The sequence below is a fragment of the Anomalospiza imberbis genome, chromosome 3, assembly GCF_031753505.1.
Source record: "Anomalospiza imberbis isolate Cuckoo-Finch-1a 21T00152 chromosome 3, ASM3175350v1, whole genome shotgun sequence".
NCBI lineage: Eukaryota > Metazoa > Chordata > Aves > Passeriformes > Viduidae > Anomalospiza > Anomalospiza imberbis.
In genome coordinates, this window is record NC_089683.1 from 109,024,851 (window position 1) to 109,042,226 (window position 17,376).

At 39.1% G+C, this 17,376-nt stretch overlaps 1 long non-coding RNA gene across 4 annotated transcripts in view; it reads left to right on the forward strand.

The window, feature by feature from the left end:
• Positions 1–17,376, forward strand: part of LOC137471800 (uncharacterized) — a 351,710-nt gene that overhangs the window by 223,244 nt on the left and 111,090 nt on the right. For 3 of the 4 annotated variants that reach the window (XR_010997851.1, XR_010997852.1, XR_010997854.1), the window contains one exon: positions 5,932–7,656. This is a non-coding gene — a long non-coding RNA (uncharacterized lncRNA). Of the gene's footprint in view, positions 1–5,931; positions 7,657–17,376 lie in introns of those variants that run through there. The other variant, XR_010997853.1, reaches the window with a different exon arrangement.

Below are 17,376 nucleotides of genomic sequence, written 5' to 3' on the forward strand. Positions count from 1 at the left end.
ATTTATAATCTGAACGTTAGGGATGTTGGGCCAATCTGGTGCTTCCAGCTGGCTGAACACTTCCTAGAGCTTTGGATGCCAGATATAACCTAATTTATTGTGGAAAACAGTAGGGGAAATACACTTCTCACTATCAAAGGTTAATGCAGAATATCAGCAGCTCTTCAGCAAGGGAACATGTGTTGTTGGATAGTCTGTGATTATGTGTCTCTTATTAAAATAGAAAAACAAATTGCTTTCCTTTTTGATGCCGCTGTTTAGCCCCTTCTATTTTCCCTCATTCCCCTTAGCTATTTTAACTCTTTCATTGCATTTTGCAGTTTTCACAAGTTACCTCAGGGAGAAAAAGTCAATTGTTTGGCATGAAACTGAGCAAAATAAGGGGGATTTTTTTTTCTTTTGGCTTTGTTGTAACTAAAACACCCGTTTCTGTGCCAAGACAGAGCAAAACTGCTGAGTTAGCCAAGGCTATAAATTGAACTGGTCCTTTTACCTCTAGAAAATATTAAAGCATTCTTCTGCCACTGAGCTGGCACTCGTTGCTGGATCAAGTGCTACTATTAACGGGAAATCAGGAAAGTACATTATCACTCCAGTGCTGTCATTACCAGAGGGTTTCACTGAGCTATAGTCAGGAAAGTGACTGGGAAGACCAGAGAAAGATGGCACACTTTGAGCAAGGGAAGAGAAGCTTCAGACAAAAAACTTGGAGACACATTAAGAGTTTGTGAAGGTACCCAGCTTGGAGGTAATTGGCTGCTTTTAAAAGGGATGTATTAGGTAAAGTGTCCCATTATTCTTCAGGTTTAGAGATAAACTCACGTAGACTTTTCTTATGGGCTCATTTAATCCGTTCTAAAAGATCTGAAATCTGCCAAGGTAAGACTGAGTCAGCCTGGAATCCTATGAGGCACCAAGAAAAACCCCAAAGAGATATTTTATTGGCAACTTTTTTTCTTCCCACTAGAGTAAGTTCCCTCTCAGGGATTCTTCTGCTTGAGAGATGTTTTTTTAATCATCAGAAATACACTGATGAACTGCACTGATAGTTCAATTAAAATATAATAGAAACATATAGAATAATAAGTTAGTAAATATTACGGTTATTTAAGACATAAACTTCTTACTTACTCTGAGTGTTACCAGGTCAGTAGGTGGGGGAGCTGCTTTCTTCCTGCAAAGCCATGCTGAATTCACCAGTTCTTTTGTCATTAGAGCCATAAGGAAGGCTTTTGTTATAGTTCACAGTCTGGGCTGCATCTGACTTCCATTTTATGGGATAAAAAAATGACAAATAATACATAAATTAAGTTTGGTTTGCTTTTCCCTTTCAAAGTTCTCTAGAGACCTGAAATAATCTTCCTGACACCCATGCAAGGTAAGCGTAGCTATCAAGTTTTACAGATGTGGAAACTGAGGCACAGAGAGGTTAATAGTGCTTTTGAAAATATAAGTGCCTAAAATGAAGTAACTTGAATCCACGATCCAAACAGCAGAAGCTCCAAGCTTCTGATTTCACTAGAAAACAAGAATGCTCAGAATATCCATGCAGCAGGCCCTGAATGGATGGGCTGCAATCTGCTGCAGAGCAAGTGTCCCCCAAGTATGGTTCCCCAGCTTGTGGTCAGACCACTAGAGCAGAGCACTCCTGTGTGATTGTCAGGACCTGCATGTTGTTCCTAGTCCCGTTTAGGATTTGGGAATCTGACATTTTTTACTGATATTTGCTCCCAACTTACCTGCCCTTAGTCAAGTCTCTTAATTCTATACCTGCATTTTTCTTTTTCTGTGTGAGAAGTCTCCTTAATAGGCATAATCAACTTCACAAGAAAACCTTTTTAGCAACATAAAATATATTTTTGTTTTTGTTTCTTGGGATAGACTTCCCTCTGAGAATTACTCACCAAACCACATATTTGCTTTGTTCAGCACTATTCTAGTAGAAATATTTCTTGTTTACTTAGTCTTATGCACTGGTCTGACATTCCCTTGTTGCTACAACACATTTGAGTAAGAGATTGAAGCACCCAGGGAATCCAAGATTATGCCCAGAAGTGAAAAACAAGCACTGATTTGAACTGTGTTTTTTGGGGGGCTCTGGTTGGAGTATCAGCACATTAAATTTTGCAGCATGTCCTGAGCTCTGACTCTGTGTAAAGCTGGGAAAACATTTCCAGCCTGGGGCTCCCAAGGAGCAGATGTACCTTTGTAACATTGGTTATTTTCACTGAACACTTAGTAGTTTGACTAATGCAATTTCTGTCAATTCATAGTCGCAGTAAATTAAACAATATTGAGCTACTATTTCACAATTCTTCCAAAGTCATCTATTCCCTAAGCTACAGCAGAAAATAATATTTCCTTGTCCCTCCCCCTAAGCTGTTTTCAAAGAGGTTTTAAAAATCATTCAGATAATGAGACTTTAGTGCTGTGAAATTTTATCAAAGGGCACTCTTTCCCTGGACTCAGATATGAACATATTTTGCCAATCAGATAAAACTTCTCAAGCTTTTTTTTCTAACAGTGTCAGTGGTTAACTTGATGTTATTGCACTGTAAACAATTCTGTGCTACAAATCATTTTTCATAGAATCTCTTTGTTATGTTGGGTGAACTCTGGAAAGATTATTTGTAAAAGCATTTCCAAGAACTTTACAGCACAGTGTAGTATTCAATGAAATTAATATTACTTGAAAAGGTTTTTCTTTAGATTAATAAATGAGAGAATGTATAATGAAAAGGACTGATAGGGAAATGTTTCAGTATAGTAATAGGCAGAAGAAATACCTATTAAGCAGAAAAATATCTGTATACCAACCCCCTCTCCATTTTAAATTGTATATATTATTTTAGCTGTTAGGAATCCATCTTTCCACCTTGTGAAAGCTGACAATTTTTACTTACAGCCTGAAGCTAAATACTGCAGTGCCTCAAAATGGAAGATGAAACAGGCCAACAGGTTTTCTTTGTCTTTTGAAAAAAATGGAGTGTCATTTCTTCTCCCTCCCCATCGTGTGTTCCTCCCCCCACACCCCCCCTGCTACATCCCTACTGGTATTAGCAGCTTTTCCTCCAAAAAAGCACTAGATGGTGCCCCTTTTCTTTGAGAGTGACAGAGCTGCATTCCCAAGGGACGTGCTGCCCTGCCGGGAAAAGCATCGGACACAAAAACTTGGAGCGTCTCCTTGTTCCTTAATATAATTGTTCCAATTCCTTGTTCCAATATAAGTCTCTTTTATGTTTTTCAAGTCTTCAAACTTGAACTAGATCCATCTTTAGGAGACCCTCTTTTTCCTGTTGGAAAATGAGTCATGACTTCAAAGATTCATGAGCAGTAAAATATTTTTTTAAAAAGTGATTTGAAATCAAAAAGAAGAAGGAACAGGGTATGTACCTTCCTCCCTGTTGTCAGTAGCCCAGCACTGCAACATCAAAGAACATTTGCATTCTTTGCTGAAAATAAACTTTTCAAGTCAGCAATATTTAATTAGATGCTAGCTGGTCAGTCTGATATTAATTTGTTAATTTTGTTATGAACCTTAGCCTTTAACTGACTGAGCAGCTCTTTGTAAACAGAATTGATATTACATTTCAATATTTCTTTCAAATAAAATGCCAAACAGGAAATCAGTCCTAGCCTCGTAACCTGTGTGTTCTGTCAACTTATTCTATCGTTATCAAAGAAAAAGTTAGTAGTTATGTTCATCAGATTGTTACTTAGCCTTTGAAATTGGAATGAATAATTGCTTAAAAGAATATTACCCACCTGCATCTGTATTTCTTTCTGCAAAATAATTCTGTTTACCTGGTACATGTCATCTTTGTATTTTAGCAGTCATTATATTCTAGACCCTTAACAGAAGAAACATATAACATGACACTGAAACAAATTCAAAATCAACAACAAATAAAATGTTTGCTTGTTAAGAAGGAAAGTTGAGGCAGATATCTAATCTCTCATTGTGAAAACCCTAAGAATTAACTGAAAAAAAGCCGCTTCCTTTATTCGGTTTACTTAAGCATTTGAAATGGCATAAAAATAGTAATTCTTTGAAGTGACCCAAGATAAATTAGTCCAGGTTTGTCATTTCTTACTATTTTTGTAAATGGTCCTTAGAAAATTAGGTCTATTGGCATCTGGGAACAAAAATTCAACTGGGAAAAGAAGCTCTAATATGAAACAGAAAGAATTATTCCCATGCTCTGGCTGCCCTGTCATATGTCATGACATGTGGCAGGTTGACTGCTCATTAATTCTATTTATATCAGTATGATAATACACCCCACTGAGTACACATGTGTTAAAATATTCATAAATTATGTTTAGTGCAAGCAGATATACATTACATGCCAAAAGAAGACTATTATTTAAAGACAAAACTGGTAAACAGTCAAACACGGAAAAGTCTTTTTAATGTTAGTCCAGTACATTGTGTATCATCAAACTCACATTTAATTGCCTTTACTTGCAGACTCTGTCTCCAGCAATGCAGTATCCAATGCACCTTTATATTTTTAACAGCTTGCAAAAGAAGCAGCTTTTACTGAAAGTAATTGGAATTTCAGCAATTACTGTAAATGTCATATTATCTCAAAGCAGTAACTATAACAATTTGAAATATTTAAAATGAAGCTTTACTTTGACCTGCACATATTTCAAGGTACTTTTATGTAGCTTAAAGCTCTACTCTAGGTATTAAAAAATTCAAATGTGAACTATTTTTGAAGGGAAATGCAGTTTAGCCCTCAAAATAGTTAATAGTAAATTTTAGGCATAAATTAGCCAAAAATACTTAATCATCCTTGCTCAGGATATTTTATATTACATATATCTCTGTCTCTATGAATATTTATATCTATATCTTTATATGTTAAACTTTTAAAAGTCCTGTTGAAACAGTAAAATGAAAAGTATATTTTACAGGCAGCTAATTTTGCATAGAATGTGAAAATAATCTCAGGATGTTAAACGAGATATATCTGTGTCTTAAAATCAGTTTGTTCAGCATCAAAATGCTCTTCTATGTGCAATGAATTTTGAATTTATCCTAGCATTGGATCAGAATTATTAGAATATTTAGATATTATTTTTTTTTTCTGGCAAAAAATCATTATGGGTTATGTTGAATTCCTTTATTTAAATATACCTTTGAAAAGATGTTTTAAATTTAAAAATGCATTTCAGAACTTCAGAAATTACCACAATTTATCGTGGACTAATGGCACAGGGGTTAAAATCCCTGCAAGTTGGAAAATTATTAACAGAAGGTATGAAATAGTACTCATTTATTTGCAGTTATTGTGATAGCAGTTCTCCTACTAAGTAAGCACAAACCAAGCTGGTTTTGATATCCTGTCAGTGCTTCACATTTGGAAAACAATTTCAAAACTTTAAAAAATATCAAATGTTGTAATGGGCGCAGAGAGAAGGGAGAAGGGGGTTACTTCATGGTGAAATTTTGAGAAGATATATGATGAGATTTGGAATTTATATATATATCACAAAGGGCAAATAATGACCCTGTTTCTACTCAGTTTTAAGGGACCTGAACAAGGGCAGGATGTCGTGACTGACTGTAAAGTGTACATTACTGTTCTAATCACAAAACCATGCTAATGTTTCTAGCAGCAGTGAAGCATAGTGACTTCTGATAAAGGACAAGGAGGGGGCACAGGAGCACGATGTTACAGTCATCTCTTCAGCAGATTTGGTGGGAAAGATGGTTTGCCCAGGTGCTTGTGGGCAAAAATGTCACCCCTTGGTTTTGGCTGCACTGCCAAACTCACCAGCCCAGTAGACAGTTGCCCAGCTATACAAGTGGCTCAATTTTAACCATCAGTGAAATGGTTAGAAGGGGTTGGGAATTTTCTCTTTCTTTGATTGAAAAGGCTGGCTTGAGGAAACCGAAACTTTTTTTTTTTTTTTTTGCAGGCAGGTATCGATTTCAAAGAAACTTTCATCAGAAGAGATTTGTCAGCCGTCGGATGGAATTTCTGGTTGAGACCAGAAGGAGATGGCAAAGTTGGAGGATCAGGTAGCGCCGCGATCGGTCAGAGCACTCACCTGGAATGTGGAAAATCAAGGTTCAGGTCTGGGGACTTGAACGTGAGATTTACAGAGTGCCCTGAACGAGGCTTTTGAGTTGTTTGCTTGCTGTGCATTTAACTGTTAATGTAAAGTGGAGCCCTGCTAGTGAGCAGGGGGTCTTGAGCCCTGATGTGTCCCTGATGCGTCGGACTAGACTAGGACCTGAGGCAATTTGTGGAAAATGGGAGAGAGTGGCAAAGCAGGCAGCACTAAGTGCTTTACTTACCCACCTTTTAAACACTCTGCTCATCTCTCATTCTTGTGTATAAAATTCAAAAGGTCTTGGTCCTGGAGAGGAACGGGAACATTTCTGAAGTCTCATAATAGCTTTGCAAAATGCAAAACCTGCTTGTCCCGTCCCACCGCTATCCTCTTTGCCATAGAAACAAATTGCAAAAATCCACTGAATTCCTGAGAGCAAACTGTGACTCATGTGAAATGATTTGTCAATTGCTAGGGAATTTACTGGATGTAAGGTTCATTGTAAGTATAAAAATTAGAGTCTCTTAATAAGACAGCTTTTAAAAATAAAACGCTTCCTGAATTTTAAGAAACTTTGTAATAATATAAACAAGGCTTTTTATCTTGGTAATGTTAGCAGCAAATTATATACAACATCTAATTTTATCAGACGATAACAGTTGTAGTTTTTATCTTCAAAAACAGGTTGTGAATGCTCGAGGGGATAACTCTTCATAGCAAAAGCTAAGTTAATTTTGTTTTGTCTTATGGTGCTGGCAGAGAAGCCTTTCTTTATTTAGTTCATCTCTTTCTTCTGTTTTTTTTTTTTCTTTTTCTCCAAAAAAGGAGTAATTTCATGCAGCAGTTTATTTAAATACAGAAAAAAAAATCACATTAGAAAGATCTCTCATTATAAGCTTTCTGAAAGTTTGCTATGCACTTTCATGTAAAACTTGGCCTCAGTACAGAACTGCTGTACAATCATTTTCATCTGAGATTTGAACATATTGGATGAACTAGAGCAGTTCTTTCTTCTATCCTGTCATTTTTTTCCCTTGGAAATGATGAGCATATGGCAACCACCCTTACTGGATTCTCAAACAACAGGAGGGACCTTATTTCGATTCCTACATCCTGTCATCAGTGAATCCCATGATATTTTGTTCTTGCAAGGCTAAAGATGTGATTCGCATTTGCCATAAGGACAGAGCTTAATGTGATGCCATTTTACCACAGGAGCCCTCAATCAGTTAATTAAACATGATATAAATCACTGCATGTATTTGTAAAGTAAGATTAATATGGCAAAGTCAGAGTAATGAGGAATCCTCACCATTGTCTGAGTGTGAATCACTGATACGAAGATTACCCTTTTTGAAACTGGATATCTTTGAGTGGGTTTTGTTGGCTTAATCCCTCAGACTGCTTTGTGCAACTTGAAACCCAGACCTGTCATCTTTAGCCAAAATTTCAGCCATAACTTCCTCAGCTTTCACCCAATCATTTAAATCAGCATTCATAATACTTAGAAAGATCAAGCCTTTCAGCATACCACAAGGCTTCTTCATACCACCTGGGACATTGGCAACGTGTTTAATAAATATTTCATTTAATATTTCATTTCATTTAATGTCATCGTGGACATTCTTCTTTTGGGGTTTTTTTCAGGGGATTTACAGGGTAACCACAGCAGCACATTCCAACACTATGGTCACTTAGGTTTACAGACTTAATAAAAGGGTTTTTTTCTTTTTTGAAATGTTATGGAGCCTTGTTAAACTAGAGCAATTACAGACACACAAGATAGGTGCTCTAGAAAGATCACAGCCTCCTAAAGACAGCTCTCTAAGGTTCTGGAGCTCTATATGAAAAGCACTCAGTTTACAAAGTAGAGATTTATAAACCCACACTTTGAAAAGCCTATGTTCAAGCAATGCTAAAGGCCTGATATTATTTAATATGGAATCCACTTTAGCCACTCTCTTTTGACATCAAACTTTGAACCAGTCTGAAGGAAATCTGATAGATGGGCATGCCATGACACTATGTGCATCCTGTGGCATGGTGTCTTTCCTGGAACACTATTCCTTTGTTACAGAGCACCAGCACTGCATTTGGCTGTTTTAAAAATCAGGCATATAGGAGACAGCCTTGACCCTTTGTATTTCAGTTAGGAATGTGTAGGAGACGATAGAAAAAAAGGAAGAAATTATGCTCTCCTTGTTCTTGGACTGACTTCTGTGTTCATCAGGGCAGTGAAGACAGGGGTCAGGCTAGAGGCAGATCCAATGAAAGGAAAAGGTGCCTCCTCAAGCAGAACCCTATGCTGGAGGTTTTAAAGTGTCTGAAGACAGTCTTGGAAGCATTATGCAATCAAAGAATCTGGCAAGAGGATAAGATACAGTCAGAATTCTTAAGTGCTTTCCAGAATTCATAGACTTTACTCAGAAGACGCTTCCATCAGCTTGAGACACATCTTGATAGCCTCACTATGAGTAAACAGCACAAGTGATATTGGTTTAAAATGTTGGAGGGTGTCCCAGCTAGGATTGGGATGTCTGGGGGGTAATTCAATGTCAAAAAAGGAAAGTTCCATCTCCCAGGTCACAGGAGAATATGTTGCCATTGTGCCATCTGCTCCTTCACCAGAAAAAGGAGAAAAGTGAGAAAAGTGAGAAAAGATATGGGTGCTCTCTGCTTCTCCCAGTGCAGTTGTGATGCTGGAGGGCAAAGATCATGAGCAGAGAGTGCAGAAGTGACTCCAAAAGCCAAAGGGGAAGGAGAGGTTCTTGGACACTGATCTCTTTTCCCCACGCCACCAGCAGGAAATTGTCCAAGCAGACCAAGCAGTGGCTTAGTCTGAGTGCTGCATGTTCACAAACTCTGTGATGTGCAGCTGATGGAGTCCGTGTACCTCCAGGAATGGGAGATTTGTGGCGGGGCCTTTCAAGTTTCTATTCTCTGCTCTGGAGCCTCTGCTTATTTTTCATTGATACCACACTCAAGGGCTTGACTCTGTGAGCCCTAAGCCAGAGCTTAAGAGCTCACAGAGCTGGGCAATAATGTCAGGAGCTTGTGTGGCTGTAAAAGAAGAGCCTTTGGCTGACTTTTTTTGTCTGTCCTGATGGCCTTCAGAAAACCAGTAGATCCTGTGCAGCTGGAAGTACTGTCATTGCTGTTGGAGTTTTGAAAGGTCTGTATTTGCAAATGCATGAATGATGAAAGTAAAAAGCGTAACGGGAGAATCCCAGTTGTATTCATAACTTTTCTAAGCTGCAGGTGCATAAACATAAGCACTTGAGAGGTGATGATCTCCTTTCTGTGCTCTTCATTAGGTTAACACAGCATAAATTGAAACTGAAGAAAAAAGCCCTGTTAACAGAATTGAGTTTCATTTCTGCTACTGTTTTTTCCCCTCATTCATGTCCTTTTTAAGTTCACAAATTCAGATTTGCTTTTGATGCAGCAGTTAATAAACATCATTTTGATACTGATTTGTGGATAGCTATTTGAGATTTAGCCTAAAACTATGCATAAATTACCTTACAATACCTTGGAAAATGGCCTGTTTAAAGAACTTCACTCTTCTATGATCACTGTCAATAGAATTTTCATGATAAAGATTGTTATTATACCAAAATGGCTATACTGAAAGGCTGTCAAGAAAAAGATGCATATTCCTTTGAAGACTTACAAGTGCCCCTGTGTCTGTTATGATGCAGGATTTTTGTCATAAATGGGTCAGTTACATAGAATGACTAAAAAAGGACAGAAATAAATAAGATGAGCTAACCTTAGAAAGAAGACTTTATAATATGTGAGAAAAGCCTCTGGAGCTGGGTTATATCTGTGGATATGCTGAGCATTTGTGTGACCATTTGTGAGTATTGCCACTGGTCTCAGAGGCTGCAGGGTTTTCCTCTCCTCTCCTCTCCTCTCCTCTCCTCTCCTCTCCTCTCCTCTCCTCTCCTCTCCTCTCCTCTCCTCTCCTCTCCTCTCCTCTCCTCTCCTCTCCTCTCCTCTCCTCTCCTCTCCTCTCCTCTCCTCTCCTCTCCTCTCCTCTCCTCTCCTCTCCTCTCCTCTCCTCTCCTCTCCTCTCCTCTCCTCTCCTCTCCTCTCCTCTCCTCTCCTCTCCTCTCCTCTCCTCTCCTCTCCTCTCCTCTCCTCTCCTCTCCTCTCCAATGTCCTACAGCAGCATAAAATGCTCCTGTGTTTTTTACAGTTTTCTGGTGAGAGTTGCTTCTTTTTCTACTCTTGGAATCCATCACTCTCATAAAACTCCAGTTACAGCTGCATTTCCTTACTGTGTGGCTTGCTTTTATGGCTCTTCCAAACCTATATTGCATTTTACAAAACCTGCAACATATAGTCCCATGTTCATTCTTGTTCTTATTTTTGCCCTGTGGGTGATATTGCTTACTTATCCAGTGCTGTCAGACCCTGAATAGCTTTGCTTTATTTATTCCTTTCTTACATTGTTGTGTTTTGTCTGATATCTAACCTAGAATTCCTTGTCATTTATGATGAAAACTTGCAAAATGCAAACAGTTTACTGAGAGGATTAGAGTTGATGTGAAGGATTAATGCAGAGCTAAGGAATCTCCCTGCAAGATATTTGGATCAAATCCAGCCTGCACAAGTTACCACAAGTTGTAGTGGGCAGATTAGAATGTACATTTTCATTGGTTTGAGGTACTTTTGTGTATAATCACTCAAATATTGAGAAGCTTCTGTTTTAGGCAGGTTTGTATGATTTTGGGGTTGAATCACTACAGTGCTTTATTTCAGGATGTTCATCACAGTGAATTTTACAATTGGTGCCTGAGCATTCATGGGAAAGGCATGTGGAGCTGATAAGAAGTTAATGTATGATGTAGAAATGTCTGTGTGCTTGTCAGCCAGGAAGGGGAGACAATGCCACAGGACTTTTGTCCTCTCAATTGGCACAGCTCAGCACACAAATTGAAAATTTATTATTCTTTTTTTTTGGAATTGAACTCCTACACTCCCAACTTTTTTGAAAATTGTTAAAAACGTACTGAAGCGTAATGTCCTGCTCATATATTCTTTGTAGAAAAGTTCACCAGAGTGAAAATCCTCCAAGGCCACATGTAAGATGATTGCCTGTGGACCCCCACTTATATCCAGCAATGCTGGCTGGAGACATGCTTCCTGTGTGCAGCTCGAAACAGACTAGCTCAGAATTCCTGATAAACTTTCTGTCTGGGAATGAGAAGACTCGACAGAAGAGTGGTGTGAGTTCCTTAAAGTCAATTTGCAGGTGAGAAAGTGGTATCAAGTTTTTTGTATTAATCCCTCATGCTCCCCAAACACTAGTTCTAAAAAGTACATTTAATATTATTAGCAAATATTGGGGTAGTTTCAGATGAAAAACTTCAGGGCATAGAGCTCAAGGATTAAACCCTCTTGCAAGTCTATTTTTAAACTAGCCTATGATGCTGGGATCTTTGTTGAGTCAAGTAATTGATATTAAAAAAAACCAAAAAACCAACCAAAAAAACCCAACAACAACAAAACCCAAAAGCAACAACAAAAAACCCAAGCTAAAACCCACAGAAAAATCCAAAATAACAACAAAAAACCTGAGCTTGAAAGTGATTAGGATCCCTGTTCATATGCTTTACATGTAGTGTAATTTCCTGTCATGTTTTTTGTAGATTTGTAATCCTCCTTGTTATAAGATTAAGGTGGACTACAGACACCTGAATACCTGAATTTTCCCTGAAAAGTCAGTGAGTGCAGTCAAGACTCCTCCATTTCACTGGCTGAAGGATCAGACCCAACTTTCATATTTGGTGATAATGCTCAAGTAGGCTTTAGTGGCTTTTGCTCTGCATTGTAATTTCTTTGCAGCATAATAAAAAGCTCTTTAGAACATTGCTACATAGATTAATATAGAAAGTGCTGGTGATACTTTTATACACAGGGAATTTAATACTAGGATGCAAGAGCAAATTGATTGCAGGCAGTCCTGTGCTTGAGTACCCAGGAGTGAAAGGAATGATTACAATAACCTCTGGGATTTCTTCTCAGATGTGGTTCCTGAAAACACCCACACCCACAAAGTATTGGGCACAACAGAGTATTGTGTCCTTCTGATGTGGAATCACAAAAACATATTTTACTTCAGGAGGTGGGAGGGTTGAGGGGGAGAGGAAACTCAAGAGACATTAATGTTTAATGTTTTTAATTTTGTAAAATGAACAACAAAAAGGATATGGTTTGTGAGTTGCTGCTGAGATTGTTTAAACTCTGGCAGCTTGCTGTCAGATGAGATGCTAAAAGCCAGGAAGGAAGAAGAAACTGAGGGCCAAACTGAGTAAACTGCTGGCATGTCACCTTTGACACCCCGATCTGATGGAAGAGTGAAATAATGGTGAAACAAATTTGGCATGCATTGCTGTGGTTGCCACAAAATGACTTGCACTGCCTTGAATTGTATCAGACAGGACCTTGAATTGCAGCCAGGCAGGTACATTTCTCTTTGTGGAAGGTTCTAGCTGTTACAGAGCTCATTTTCCTGGCCAGTTGAGGACTACATGAATTGTGCCTTTGCTTCACTCAGCCCTTCCAGATTGCCCTCTTCAGCCCTGACAGAGAACATGTCTGTGACTGGGGGCTTCCAGGCAGACAATGCAACATCTCTCAGGAATGGGGAGGAATTCCCAGAGGACTTTAACTCCTCAGCTTACCCAGGGTGTTTTAACCCCTGATAAATGCTGAAGAGAGTATTTCAAGTTATACAGGTTAGAGCAGTGTTTGGATACACTCTGCACAAAGGAGCTCAGGAAACTGCATTGCTTTTCTGTGGCAGAGTCTGAAATTTTAGGGTGGGGAAGAGATAAGTTCAAGGGGAAAATAAATTCAGGAAAAAAATTCAGTCTGGAATCTGACAGTAAGTTTGTTTCAATTAAATAAAGATAGGCCCATGGTATTTTAAAATAGTAAATAGACAATATCAGTGTTGGTAGTTTACCATGCCATAAAAAAAAAACAAAGTCAGAAAATAAAAATAAGAATTAATGCTCTTAATGGAATTAAACAATTTTTGACTTTTGAAAATGCAGCATTGCAGCTTTTATTATGAAGCTGAATTTTTTTCAGAAAAAAAAAAAGACAAACCTGCTTATATTTCTTTCTCCTCTTTGAGGCTGACTGATTGCTTTAATTTGTAGGGTGTATGTGCTTAAAGTGCTCCGGTTGGTAGTATCCATCTGGTGTATACAACTCTCAGTGGTCAGGGCATTATAATACTGTGCCTCGCTGGAGATTTTCCTGGAAGGGGATGTAGGAGTTGCTCCAGCACAGCTCTGACACTGGTGAGACTGTGGCAAAGGAACAGATGTTACTGCAGGTGAATAATAATCTGCTGTTATGGGGGCGGGGGGGTGAGCGCACTACAAATGAACAACACTGAGCCCATTTAGGTGTGTGCTGGTGTATACTGTGCCTTCATTTGTGCCATCTTTTTTAGGAGCCACCTTTGCTGTTTCTGTTCTGCTGGAGCCCAGAACCGAGATCAGGTCTCTGTGTGAGTCATTAGAACCTGCAAGAGACTTGGGAGGAAGAAACCTGTCTAGTTACGACTACTTGCTGTGTGGAGGGGAAGAGCTTTCTGTGGGGTGGCAGTCAGAAGCTTGGTGAGCCTCCGACCCATTTACTCCCAAGAAACTGTGGGAATGGGAAGAATTTAAGCTAGTATGACTCAGACCATGGTCAGTTTTCCATATGCCTGTGCTTTTGCTCTGGGCTCTATATCTGGGTCCAGAAGTTGCTGGGACATTCATTCCTAGGGGACAGAGTGGTACAGCAAATATTTGTTATCCAGGACAGATTAATACAAGAATTCATGCTATTCCTGCTGCAAGTGCCCTGGAACATACAGAGGATAAAGTAATGCTGGTATTTGTTTTACAGTGGGCTAAGGATGGAAAGACTGCAAAAAGTTGCCTAGAATAATGTAGGGAAAATTTACTGTGAAGAACTAATTTTATCTCTTCTTTTCAAGGTTACTGCCTATTGGTTTTTTTTGTCCCATGTGCAGCAGGGTCATTACCTGCACAGCCTAACTCAGGAAAAGCACTGTCCTCAGTTGGGCCAAACCCAGCTTGCAGGACTAAAAACATTTAATTGGTTTTCTCATGTAATTTCTGCTATACCAATATATCCAGTCACTGTTAGAGATGACTGTTAAAGAGCTTTCATTTTATTTGGATGATCTAGGTACCCTGTATTGACAACTGCTCTGGCTGCAGCATTGCTGAAGAGCTACTGTGTGTTAGGACAGGCCTTAATCAATAAGTGCATATTTTTCAAGCAATGGGAGAATAACTGAGAAGTGGAGTTTTAAAATAATGCAGCATGCTTTTATGGATCAGCTTAGTTCTAACTAGTTTAATTTAGAAAAGAGCCTCTTCAGTAAAAGATTTTATGGCACCATTCCCAGTTGGTCTTACTTTCCATACAGATTCTGGATCTCGGTGCAGGTCAGGAGGAGACCTGAACTCCTCAGTATGAGGGTGGCTGGTATTCAGCTGCTGCAGTGACAGGCAACTTAGGAGGAAATGATAGAATAGATGAGGAATCCAGAGCTGGGCTTTGGTTTGAAACTGTATGTCAAGTTACTTTCAAACAATATTTTAAAGTGAAGCAAAAGATGTGATAAAAAAGAACTTGTCAGCAATCATTAGACCTAAAATTAAACCTGCTCCTCTACTCAGTTTACAGGCATGTAGAAGCGTGTTAGACTGCTGCTCTGCTCTGTACCAACAAGCAGGCTGAATACCAAAATGCTTTAGTACTGATTCTAATTCTTTGGCCATTTTGCCACTGAGGTTCATAAGACATTTACATGCCTAGCCCTGTCAGCCATGTCACCATTCCTGCAGCAAAAGTCCAGGTACTGAGCGCTACAAAACTTACCTGAAGGTTACAGGTTCCTCTTCTCAATCAACAGTGGCTGTTTAAAGACTATGCAGAACATGACCAAAAATTAAGGACAAACTTTGAAAAGTCCAGTTTATTGCCAGACTTGTTTCCTTTTGAACTGACAGCTCTGAAGGGAAGAAAAAAAATGGTGTAGAAAGTGAAAGCCTAAAGCAGCAGCTCTGTTCAAAGTGTGTGACAGATTGAAGAAGTCAGGAGCTGAGTGACATCAGAACTCTCCAGGAAAAAAAGATCTTTCCCAGGCTGAAGAAACTGGTTCCATACCTCCTGTGCTTGCCTGGAGACATGAGGCTTGTCAGTCCAGATAGCTCCAATTTAGGAAAACTGTTTTATTCCCCTGCTTTGGAAGGGGCATTGCCTTTCCTGAATGACAATCCACCCATGAAATGCTTTCAAACCTGTAGATCTCCCTCAAAGGATCCTGCAAGCAGTCCTAATCTGCCTGCTCTGGTTTCCCTTCTCACAATAACCTATTCAGATCTCCAGAATGAATCTCATAAATACAGAACTGGGTTAAGGCACAAATACTCTCTGTTGATTTCACAAGTCTCCTGTTGTTGTTTTAGCCTAATCATGCTGTTTTGATGGGTTTACCTTGGCCTCTGTTGTGTTTCCATTGTGGCCAGCTAAGTTTGCTTTGCTTTCCACTGATGTTGTCCTATATTTAGTGTTTTGACTTTACATGACCCTGACACTGTGTAGGGGGAGGAGGAGGAAAAATTGTATTGCTGATGGCTAATCCTATGCATTGCTCAGAGACTTCATCCACTCTAGCAACCTTTTTTCATGGTAATATTTTTGTTAGCAATAAAAGGATTAATTCTAGAAATCAAGCTCTTTGATTATGATAAGCATAATAAATATCTTAGACAAATTGCTATCCTTTTAAGAATATTCGTAAATGAAGACCTTTGCTCTTTTTGGCTGGGCTTGAGGCTGCTGGTACATGTATTAATACCATCTGCACTGTGTGCTAATACAACTCCTTGTTGTCTGGTCTTCCTGGGAATGCATTATATAGATTGCAGCTGGTTCAGGATGCAGCTGCCAGGGTCATGACTCACACTAAGATTAATCATTACGCCTGGGTTAGCCTCATTTCTTTGACTACCCATTACATTTAGCAGAGATTATGAGATGTTACTTTTACCTTACAAGGCTTGGACTAACACCTACTCATCTCAGCAACGTGCTTTTATAGTATGCTTCTCTTGGTAAATCTCCTGACTTTTGAGATGCTGTACTTTCAGCTTGAGGAACAAAACCTTCAGTGTTCTGTGTATGAAGTGGCACATGGTGAGATTCTTACATCTTTGGGTTCACTCCTCTGATGGGGACTTATTTCTGCCCAGTGTATACTGTCAATGCAACTTCTTGCTGGAGGAAACAGTGTGAAAAAGAAGAGGATGAAAACTTCACCACCACTTTTTTCATAATTAACATTGCAATTTACCTAGTTCTCTGGATTTACTGCCAAGTGTTTTGAGTGATAGCTATCCAAAGAAATGCAGTTTCCTTGGAAGGGAAAAGCCAGTGTGAGCACTAGCACTTTACATGCAACTAAGATCATGCAACAATATGACACTTTCCATCAGAAGCCTACAACATAAATTCAGCTAACAGAAATGAACAGGAGTCTAACTCGACTACATTCCCTGAAGCTGAGTCTCTGAGATCTTCTCAAGCATAAAGGGGAAAAAAAGCCACATGTACAGAAGACATTTGAAGGACAATTGACTAAATGTGCCTGTGGTATTCCACATCAGAGCTATGAAGAGGAAACTTGAGGTTACCTTTTTTATGTACATATGGTTTAGGTTCCCACCCCTAGGGTTGTGGCAAAAGCTATTGTTGCTGAAGAAAACCTCATTATTCATGTATGGGGTAGAAAATAAGAAAGAAATTATTTAAATTATTTTATGTGCTGCAGTTACTTCTTAATGTTGTACAGGGTTTTACCCCACCAAGCTGCTCAGCCCAGAATACAGTGAGAAAAAATATCTGTATCAGAGAGCCAGAGGGTGTGATAGCTACTGAGTGAGAAAACACCACTGTTTAGGAGGAGAAACCAATTTTCAGAAGTTTCATTTGGCAGAGTATGAAGGAATAGGTCTTGTTTCTCTGGTGAAAGTTCTGCTTTGTAATGGGCATCACAGCTAGAAGTCAGTTGTATGTCATTTTTTGGGAGAAGGTCAAACTTCCTAAAAAGTGTTTTGTAGAAATGGGCTAGCTTTATCCCACGTTGACATTAAGCACTTAGCTGAGGGGTTTAAGCCAGGAATCTGTTTTCTCTCAGCAACTTCCTCTGTCAATAAGAGAGACCCATCCTCTCTCCCTCCTGAGGGCAGCTGTGCCAGCAGG